At 44.8% G+C, this 9966-nt stretch overlaps 1 pseudogene; it reads right to left on the bottom strand.

Annotated features, from left to right (window-relative positions):
* Nucleotides 1–9966, bottom strand: part of LOC112068713 (SH3 and cysteine-rich domain-containing protein 2-like) — a 60775-nt pseudogene that overhangs the window by 15414 nt on the left and 35395 nt on the right.

The raw sequence follows: 9966 nt of genomic DNA, 5'->3' as shown, positions 1-9966 counted from the left end.
ACAGTCACTGTAATGGCAGCGAGATGGGCTGTTCTGTATTACCTGATGTGTGTAATAACAGGCGATAATCCCAGCCTGCCCTGGCTCAGACCCAAAGTGAGTCCCAAACAGCACCCTATTCCCTTTATAGTGCCCTACTTTTGACAGGGCCAAGGGGATAGGGTCCCATTTTGGAACACAAGCCCAGACGTCAAAGTGACAGACCTGGGGTTATGGCGGTGGGAGGGAGGGGGCAGGTTAACGGAACACTGATGGATGGAAGGAAACAGGGAAGAAGGAAAGGACAGCAGGTGGAATGAGAGCTGACCCTTATTCATAAGGATCTATTCTATAGGGTGAAGGACATGAATCACGTCCACTTCCTCGCAGGGCTAGGATACGACACACACATGCAGATATACACGTGCAGAATACACACGTCTTCATGCACGACACCCCACACATGGATGCAGATGCACAAACACACACACACTTTCTTTACTGGGCATGCTCACCTTGGGTGGGCTGCACCTCCTTGACGACAGCCAGCTGTTCGTTGACCAGCATGGGAGAGCTGAAGTTCCGCTTGAAGGCCCCGACCCCAGACTAACACACACAGAGGAGGGAGAATAATATGGATTTTCTGTTTACATTCATTCATTTTTATAGCCTGTAGTTCTGGGTTTTATTCAGCTAATTTATAGAATTACATTACAGTAATTGAAGTAGAGAGAGAGGACGAGATAGGGCGGACTTAGCAGCAACAGTCTGACCAACAGTTGCCAAAAGTCAATACATGAGTATCCTGCGAGAAGTAAGATTGCTAACATCACTGTGTTTTCTCTGGCTTAATTGTAAATCAATTAAACCTGCTGCCGGAGTCTCAACACGCACACTCACACGTTGAAACACTCACACAAGCACGCAGCCTACTTACACGTTCACAACTGCACACAGAACACACAAACAATTTCACACGGAATTAGGCACGGGGACTGTTTCAATGGAGATATTGATTTCCCTGTGTGCTGACATTGAGATGAGCTATCAGCACTGTTATAATACAGGGGCAGAGTAACAGGGATGAGTGGTGTTCCTTTGTTCCTTCCAAAGATATTCTGGCTCATTGTAGATAATCCTCTCATATCTCACTATCCCTCCCTCCCTCCCTCCCTCCCTCCCTCTCAACTTCTTAGTACAGTATTTCTCTTCTACATCCAACAGCTCCTGAGTTCCTCAGTGAATTTCAAACGACGTTGTTCAGGGACCTGACTTCCCCTGCATACCAATGGCATCTATCTGGCGTCCTTGAAGGGATCCAGAGAGATCATGTGTGGTTTGAAACAGATAGGCAATATTTAGACAGGGAGAACTCAGACAGGGGAGCTTCTGCCTTCTACCAGAGGACCCACTCTGACCACTGATTAACGGGCATCAACAGCATCAGCAGTATCTATGCACACACAGCTGTACATGAATGCATACGCACGCACACACACCTACAAACACTGCTGCATACTCACTGCCCATTCCATATGTGTGCCCATACTGTTAGCAGTTTTTCACTGCATACATTGACAGAACCTTGAGAAGCACTGATTCAGCCTTGGGGCCAGTACTGCAGTGTGTGCGTGTGCGCGTGCGTTTGTGTGTGTGTGTGTGTGCGTGCGCGTGTGTGTATATGTATATGTATATGTACAGATCTGTAGACCAGGGCAGGGGACATACCTTTCCATTGCAGGGCTGCTGGGACAACTCTGAGGTGCACCACAGGTGAGCCCCCATCTTACAGGTTTTACACCGAAGACCCTGTTTAGAGTTACCTACAGACAGACAGAGAGAAAGAGAGACAGAGAGAGACAGAGAGACAGTGAGACAGAGAGAGAGAGGAGAGGTCATGAGCAGATGAGCTCTTGCATTTTTCAGAATGTTCTTTAAAAAAAGATAGAATTAGAGTTAGATAAACATTTTTTTTGTCAGGAACATATACAGGATGCTACCCTCTACAGCTAACCTTCACTGCAAATCAAAACTCAATACCTAATTACGGAATCACCTGGAAGGCTTACAACTACCAAAGATTATTATTCCAAAGCTATACAGCAAATGCTCTTGAAAACAACAGAAACCCGAAAACACCATCCAACCTGGAACTGAGTGAGTAATGTTTAGTCTGAAGCTATATTTTATTTCCAAAAGCCAAGAATAAGGACTGAATGCTAAGTTAAGGCTACCAAGCTTGATACAACTTCAATTAGCACTGACGTGGCCTCCTGGGTGAGGCAGTGGTCTAGGGCACTGCATCGCAGCGCTAGCTGTGCCACCAGACACTCTGGGTTCGCGCCCAGGCTCTGTCAAAGCCGGCCGCGACCGGGAGGTCCGTGGGGCGACGCACAATTGGCCTAGCGTCATCCGGGTTAGGGAGGGTTTGGCCGGTAGGGATATCCTTGTCTCATCGCGCACCAGCGACTCCTGTGGCGGGCCGGGCGCAGTGCACGCTAACCAAGGTCGCCAGGTGTTTCCTCCGACACATTGGTGCGGCTGGCTTCAAGGTTGGATGCGCGCTGTGTTAAGAAGCAGTGCGGCTAGGTTGTGTTTCGGAGGACGCTTGGCTTTCGACCTTCGTCTCTCCCGAAGGAGAGAGACAAAATAGTAACTACTAACAATTGGATACCACGAAATTGGGGAGAAAAAGGTGGTAGAAAAATATATGTCAAGTGAGAGGTGTCAAAGCCCTTTAGCCCAACGATGGCAGGAGAGTCACACAGTCTACTCCAACCAAATGGAGAGGCCTTAGAAGCTGCCTCCCGCTGTTCAGAGGTAATTAAAATACAGTACCCTGTGTATGTAAAGAATGATAAGACACGAAAATAGCACAACATGAAGCTACTTATGGAAACTCAAGAGACACCTTTTGCTGACTATTATAAAAATGGGAACATCAGCAACTGCATCTTCCACCCAGACCATCCCCTGGCATGGCACAGTGCTATATTAGCACACTACCCCTCTGTTAACTTCTTTGGGACAGGGGGGCAGTATTGAGTAGCTTGGATAAAAAGGTGCCCAGAGTAAACTGCCTGCTACTCTGTCCTAAAAGCTAGAATATGCATATAATTAGTAGATTTGGATAGAAAACACTCTGAAGTTTCTAAAACTGTTTGAATGATGTCTGGGAGTATAACAGAACTCATATGGCAGGCAAAAACCTGAGAAGAAATCTAACCAGGAAGTGGGAAATCTGAGGTTTGTAGTGTTTCAACTCTTTGCCTATCCAAGATACAGTGGAAATGGGGTCATGTTGCACTTCCTAAGGCTTCCACTAGATGTCAACAGTCTTTAGAACCTTGCTTGATGCTTCTACTATAAAGGAGGGGGGAATGAAAGGGGATTGAGTCAGAGGTCTGGCAGAGTGCCACGAGCTGGTCACGCGCATTCACATGAGAGGTAGCTTGCGTTCCATTGCATTTCTGAAGACAAAGGAATTCTCCGGTTGGAACATTATTGAAGATTCATGATAAAAACATCCTAAAGATTGATTCTATACTTAGTTTCACATGTTTTTACGAACTGTAATATGACTTGCCAGCGCGTCGTCAGTTTGGATTGTGTACTAAACACGCGAACAAAAGGAGGTGTTTGCACATAAATTATGGACTTTATCAAACAAATCAAACGTTTATTGTAAAACTGGGATTCCTGGGAGTGCATTCTGATGAATATCATCAAAGGTAAGTGAATATTTATAATGCTATTTCTGACTGTTGACTCCACAACATGGCGGATATCTCTTTGGCGTGTTTGGGCTCTGAGCGCTGTACTCAGATTATTGCATGGTGTGCTTTTTCGGAAAAGCTTTTTTGAAATCTGACACAGTGGTTGCATTAAGGAGAAGTTTATCTAAAGTTCCATGCATAACACATGTATTTTCTTCAACATTTATAATGAGTATTTCTGTAAATTGATGTGGCTCTCTGCAAAATCACCGGATGTTTTGGAAGCAAAACATTACTGAACGTAACGCGCCAATGTAAACTGAGATTTTTGGATATAAATATTAACTTTATCGAACAAAACATACATGTATTGTGTAACATGAAGTCCTATGAGTGTCATCTGATGAAGATCATCAAAGGTTAGTGATGAATTTTATCTCTATTTATGCTTTTTGTGACTCCTCTCTTTGGCTGGAAAAATGCCTGTGTTTTTCTGTGGCTATGTACTGACCTAACATAATCGTTTGGTGTGCCTTCATCGTAAAGCCTTTTTGAAATCCGACATGTTGGCTGGATTCACAACAAGTGTAGCTTTAATTTGGTGTATTGCATGTGTGATTTCATGAAAGTAAAATGTTTATAGTAATTTATTTGAATTTGGCGCTCTGCATTTTCACTGGATGTTGGCCATGCCTAGCGTCCCACATATCCCAGAGAGGTGAGGGGGTGTTAACGATGGGTGGAAACTCAGGATACTAGACAACGAGGACTCTCAGTCAGCTAATATAAATCTCTATAAGTCTGCAACAGTATTGGTACAGGGCTACCCCAAACAGTTTCAGCTGGACTTTCACCTAATCAAATAATTAGCTCAGCAGGACAAGCTCTCCCTTGAGAAAGATACCCCCACCCCGAGTGGGTCAGACCAGACCTCTTTTATATAACCCCACAGACGAGCCACCCCCAGCGGAAAGTCAACCTCCCAGCACAGAGTACTACTCCCTCATTGAAATGAAAGATAAATTCACCCAGCTGGAGGTAAGGCAGGTGGTGCTGGAACAGCAGGTGATTACACTCCAGTCAGCACAGACCCAGACAACAGTCCAGCACAACAACACCCCCTTAACCAGATCCAGGGGGGCTGGAGGTGGAGAGAGACATATCTGCACTCTGGACTGTGGTGAGACAACTTCAACAGGAGAAAAAGCAGGAGCAGGAGAAGAACAGAGCACTAGAGGAGAGGATCAGACTGCTGGAGGAGAGGGTGAGGGGGATGGTGTGTGAGAAGGAACAACCTACTAGAGAGGTGGCCACCCCCGCAGAGAAGCCAGCAGAACAGCCCACCTCAGTTCCCGACAAAAGTCTCAACACCACAGCAGAACAGTCCACCCCAGACCTTGACCACGTCGACATCACAGCAGAACAGACAAATGAAGAACCCCAAGCCCAGGGGATCTCACCCCCTCTGAGCACCCCCCCCTGTCAGCCACCCTGATAGCCCTCCTGACAACCCCCCCACACCCACTGAGGACATACACAAGACACAGATTGAACTCCTTATGGACTCAAATGGGAAATATATACAAGAAAAACAACTTTTTCCAAAACACAGTGTGTCTAAACTCTGGTGTCCAAACACCCAGTGCGCCCTAGTCCTTCTGTCTGAGGGCCAACTATGTTCACGTAGTTACATAATAATACACACAGGCACAAACGACCTGAGAGCACAGCAGAAAGGTTGGCCACAGCACTCAAGGGAGTGTTTGAGAAAGCTTCTTCTACTTTCACCAACGCACAAGTGGTTACATCCACCCTGCTACCACGAAAATACTTCCACCCTGCTACCACGAAAATACTTCCACCCTGCTACCATACAGCGGGTAAACGCAAGTATTTCCCGTGACTGTGCCTCAAAACCAAATGTTTACCCGGCCCACCACTCCACCCTGGACTTGAACAGCCTTTATGACCAGCTCCACCTATACAAGGCAGCAGTGCCCACCTTCGCCCGGACCCTAAAGGACATCGCTCTCAAACGCAGCCCCAACACTTCGCACAGGAGCAACAGATCAATAGACACCCCGCCCAGACCAGCGAGACACTCTCCCAGACCTGCGGGACCCCCCCCCCCCCGGGCCTACACATAGAGGACCCACGCTGAGAGGACCTACATCCAGACCACATCCACACTAGCCCAAGCCAATGGCATGTACCAGATGCAACCAATCAACACCCCCCCAAGTCAACCATGCCCACACCCCATTTAGCCCCCCTCAGATCAGACTTATGCTCCTTCTGCCCACCCCATGCACCCCACCTCCACAAAGAGGGCCTCAACATGGAAGTCACACATACACCCAGGCAGTGAGCAGGCAAACAGCCCACTCTTACACTAGCCCAAGCCAATGGCATATACCAGATGCTCAGCAGGCTCTGCTCACACTTACTAGCCTGTGGCCAAACCGCACGACCAACAACATTGGACACTTTATGGAACACAAAGCCTTCACTATCTCATCCTGGAATATCCAAGGCCTGAGGTCATCTGCCTTTGGCCTAAAGAGCAGGAACCTGGACTTCATCAAAGAAATCAGAAATACAGACATTGTCATCCTACAAGAAACCTGGTATAGAGGAGATGGACCCACTGGTTGCCCTCTAGGTTACAGAGAGCTGGTAGTCCCATCCACCAAACTACCAGGTGTGAAACAGGGAAGGGACTCAGGGGGAATGCTAATTTGGTATAGAGCAGACCTAACTCACTCCATTAAATTAATCAAAACAGGAACATTTTACATTTGGCTAGAAATTCAAAAGGAAATTATCTTAACGGAGAAAAATGTCCTCCTGTGTGCTACCTATATCCCCCCACTAGAATCCCCATARTTTAATGAAGACAGCTTCTCCATCCTCGAGAGGAAAATCAATCATTTCCAGGCCCAGGGACATGTACTAGTCTGTGGCGACCTAAATGCCAGAACCGGACAAGAACCTGACACCCTCAGCACACATGGGGACAAACACCTGCCTGGAGGTGACAGCATTCCCTCCCCCATATGCACCCCTAGGCACAACTATGACAACATAACCAACAAAAGCGGGTCACAACTCCTGCAGCTCTGTCACACGCTGGGTATGTACATAGTCAATGGTAGGCTTCGAAGGGACTCCTATGGTAGGTGCACCTGTAGCTCATCTCTTGGCAGTAGTACTGTAGACTACTTTATCACTGACCTCAACCCAGAGTCTCTCAGAGCATTCACAGTCAACCCACTGACACCCCTATCAGATCACAGCAAAATCACAGTCTACTTGAAAAGAGCAATACTCAATCACGAGGCATCTAAGCCAAAGGAACTGAGTAATATTAAGAAATGCTATAGATGGAAGGAATGTAGTGTGGAAACCTACCAAAAAACAATTAGGCAACAACAAATTCAATCCCTATTAGACAACTTCCTGGACAAAATGTTCCACTGTAATAGTGAAGGTGTAAACTTGGCAGTAGAAAATCTAAACAGTATATTTGACCCTATCAAATTTAAAAATGTCAAACAGAAAACCGAAGAAAATGAACAACAATGACAAATGGTTTGATGAAGAATGATAAAACCTAAGAAAGAAATTGAGAAACCTGTCCAACCAAAAACATAGAGACCCGGAAAACCTGAGTCTACGCCTTCACTATGGTGAATCACTAAAACAATACAGAAATACACTTCGGTAAAAGAAGGAACAGCACGTCAGAAATCAGCTCAATGTAATTGAAGAATCCATTGACTCTAACAACTTCTGGGAAAATTGGAAAACATTAAACTAACAACAACACGAATAATTATCTTTCCAAAATGGAGATGTATGGGTAAACCATTTCTCCAATCTTTTTGGCTCTATAACAAAGAACAAACAGCAAAAACATACACATGATCAAATACAAATCTTAGAATCAACTATAAAAGACTACCAGAACCCACTTTATTCTCCAATTACCTTTAATGAACTACAGGACAAAATAAAAACCCTCCAACCCAAAAAGGCCTGTGGTGTTGATGGTATCCTCAATGAAATTATAAAATATACAGACAACGAATTCCAATTGGCCATACTAAAACTCTTTAACATCATCCTTAGCTCTGGCATTTTCCCCAATATTTGGAACCAAGGACTGATCACCTTAATCCAAAAGTGGAGAGAAGTTTGACCCCAATAACTACCGTGGGATATGCGTCAACAGCAACCTTGGGAAAATCCTCTGCATTATCATTAACAGCAGACTCATACATTTCCTCAGTGAAAACAATGTACTGTGCAAATGTCAAATTGGCTTTTTACCAAATTATCGTACGACAGACCACGTATTCACCCTGCACACCCTAATTGACAAACAAACAAACCAAAACAAAGCCAAAGTCTTCTCATGTTTTGTTCAAAAAAGCCTTCAACTCAATTTGGCATAAGGGTCTGCTATACAAATTGATGGAAAGTGGTGTTGGGGGAAAAACATACAGCATTATAAAATCCATGTACACAAACAAGTTTTCGGTTAAAATAGGCAAAAAACACACACATTGCTTCCCACAGGGCCATGGGGTGAGACAGGGAAGCAGCTTAAGCACCACCCTCTTCAACATTTTTACCAACGAATTGGCGAGGGCACTAGAACAGTCTGCAGCACCCGACCTCACCCTACTAGAATCTGAAGTCAAATGTCTACTGATGATCTGGTGCTTCTGTCACCAACCAAGGAGGGCCTACAGCAGCACCTAGATCTTCTGCACAGATTCTGCCAGACCTGGGCCCTGACAGTAAATCCAAAATAATGGTGTTCCAAAAAAGGTCCAATCGCCAGGACCACAAATACAAATTCCATCTAGACACCGTTGCCCTAGAGCACACAAAAAACTATACATACCTTGGCCTAAACATCAGTGCCACAGGTAACTTCCACAAAGCTGTGAACGATCTGAGAGACAAGGCAAGAAGGGCATTCTATGACATCAAAAGGAACATAAAATTCGACATACCAATTAGGATCTGGCTAAAAATACTTGAATCAGTTATAGAACACATTGCCCTTTATGGTTGTGAGGTCTGGGGTCCGCTCACCAACCAAGAATTCACAAAATGGGACAAACACCAAATTGAGACTCTGCATGCAGAATTCTGCAAAAATATCCTCTGTGTACAACGTAAAACACCAAATAATGCATGCAGAGCAGAATTAGGCCGATACCCGCTAATTATCAAAATCCAGAAAAGAGACGTTAAATTCTACAACCACCTAAAAGGAAGCGATTCCCAAACCTTCCATAACAAAGCCATCACCTACAGAGAGATGAACCTGGAGAAGTCCCCTAAGCAAGCTGGTCCTAGGACTCTTTTCACAAACACAAACAGACCCCACAGAGCACCAGGACACCAACACAATTGGACCCAACCAAATCATGAGAAAACAAAAAGTAATTACTTGACACATGGGAAAGAATTAACAAAAGAACAGAGCAAACTAGAATGCTAGTTGGCCCTAAACAGAGAGTACACAGTGGCAGAATACCTGACCACTGTGACTGACTCAAACTTAAGGAAAGCTTTGACTATGTACAGACTCAGTGAGTATAGCCTTCCAATTGAGAAAGGCCGCCGTAGGCAGACCTGGCTCTCAAGATAAGACAGGCTATGTGCACACTGCTCACAAAATGAGGGGGAAACTGAGCTGCACTTCCTACCCTCCTGCCAAATGGATGACCATATTAGAGACACATATTTACCTCAGATTACACAGATCCACAAAGAATTCGAAAACATACCCGATTTTGATAAACTCCCATATCTACTGGGTGAAATACCACAGTGTGCATCATAGTAGCAAGATTTATGACCTGTTGCCACAAGAAAAGGACAACCAGTGAAGAACAAACACCTTTGTAAATACAACCCATATTTATGTTTATTTATTTTCCCTTTTGTACTTTAACCATTTGTACATCGTTACAACACTGTATATATATAATATAACATTTGTAATGTCTTTATTCTTTTGGAACGTCTGTGAGTGTAATGTTTACGGTTCATTTCTATTGTTAATTTCAATTTTGTATATTATCTACTTCACTTGCTTTGGCAATGTTAACATTTGTTTCCCATGCCAATAAAGCCCCTTGAATTTAATTGAGAGAGGAGAGAGGGGGAGAGTGAGGAGTGGTTGAGAGAGAGAGAGAAAAGAGAGAGAGGGGGGAGGGGCTTTGAGAAGGGGGGGTTTGAGAGAGGGGGG

This window comes from Salvelinus sp. IW2-2015, unplaced genomic scaffold (genome assembly GCF_002910315.2).
Source record: "Salvelinus sp. IW2-2015 unplaced genomic scaffold, ASM291031v2 Un_scaffold659, whole genome shotgun sequence".
NCBI lineage: Eukaryota > Metazoa > Chordata > Actinopteri > Salmoniformes > Salmonidae > Salvelinus > Salvelinus sp. IW2-2015.
This window is presented reverse-complemented; position numbering and strand designations above follow the sequence as displayed.